Consider the following 1,596-nt stretch of genomic DNA (forward strand, 5'->3'; position numbering starts at 1 on the left):
GGATGATGCATGAATGTGAAGCTTCCTTGCTAGAGCTCCCCCTGCTGGGTACCAGCAATCAGCACACATGATCATTCATTACACCAAGTGATTTTTAACTAAAATCTGGCCAAAAAATGTGAAAACCTCAATATATAAAAAAAACATTATAGATGGAATAGAAGAGATTTATTTTGTTATGATGGTAACAATGTTTACTGTAACATGTTCCTACATTGCTAAATACAGTAAAATTCCTTTAATCTGGCCTGAATGGGAACTGATAGGTGCCAGATTATCAAATATTCTGGATTATTGGATGGTTATAGACAGGTATGTAGAACACACTTGTATAAGTAACCGAACTTCTGGGAGAAATCCAAAAATAACATTTAGAAATGAAATCTGCTATGAGAAACAAGCGCCAGATTATTGGATAGTGGATTAAAGGAATTATTCTATATTTCTATATTTAAATGTAACTGTTGAGGTCTGGTGATCATGTCAGTAAGGACCAGTTCACACAGAGTTTTTGATGAGTTTTTTGACGCGGAAACCGCAAAACGCGCCGAAAAATGGCCGAAAATGTCTCCCATTGATTTCAATGGGAGGCGGAGGCGTTTTTTTCCCACGAGCGGAAAAACCGGCTCGCGGGAAAAAGAAGGTTCATGCCCTATCTTCGGGCGTTTACGCCTCTGACCTCCCATTGACATCAATGGGAGGCAGAGAAAGCGTATTTCGTGGCGTTTTATGTCCGCGGCGCACAATGGATGCGGGTGAAAAACGCAGCGAAAATCGGCGTGCAGGCAGAGGAAAATCTGACTCAAAATTCCAAACTGAATTTTGAGGCAGATTTTCCTCCTGAAAAAAACTCTGTGTGAACCCAGCCTAAGGCTATGTTCACACGGGGTATTATGCCGAGTTTTTTGACGCGGAAACCGCGTCGCAAAACTCGGCAAAAACGGCCCGAGAACGCCTCCCATTGATTTCAATGGGAGGCGTCGGCGTCTTTTTCCCGCGAGCAGTAAAGCTGCCTCGCGGGAAAAAGAAGCGACATGCCCTATCTTCGGGCGCTTCCGCCTCCGACCTCCCATTGACTTCAATGGGAGGCAGGAGAAAGCGTATTTCTCGCTGTTTTATGCCCGCAGCGCTCAATGGCCGCGGGCAAAAAACGGCGCGATAATCGCCGCGAAAATCGGCGTGCAGGGAGAGGAATATCTGCCTCAAAGTTCCAAACTGAATTTTGAGGCAGATATTCCTCCCCCAAAATACTCCGTGTGAACATAGCCTAATACTGCTTCAGACAATCCATGATAAAATATCATGTTAGGACACTTTGAGGTTCATTCAGGGAAAAACGTAGGGCTTATTCAGACGAACGGGATATACGTCCGTGCAACGCGCGTGATTTTCACGCGCGTTGCACGGACCTATATTGGTCTATGGGCCCGTGCAGACATGTGCGTGATTTTTACGCAGCATTGGTCCGCTGCGTAAAAGTCACGACATGTCCGTTCTTTGAGCGTTTTTCGCGCATCACGCACCCATTGAAGTCAATGGGTGCGTGAAAACCACTATGCTGCGCATCATATGATGCTGCCACACGGAGCTATCAAG

The sequence above is a fragment of the Rhinoderma darwinii genome, chromosome 10 (assembly GCF_050947455.1).
Source record: "Rhinoderma darwinii isolate aRhiDar2 chromosome 10, aRhiDar2.hap1, whole genome shotgun sequence".
Taxonomy (NCBI): domain Eukaryota; kingdom Metazoa; phylum Chordata; class Amphibia; order Anura; family Rhinodermatidae; genus Rhinoderma; species Rhinoderma darwinii.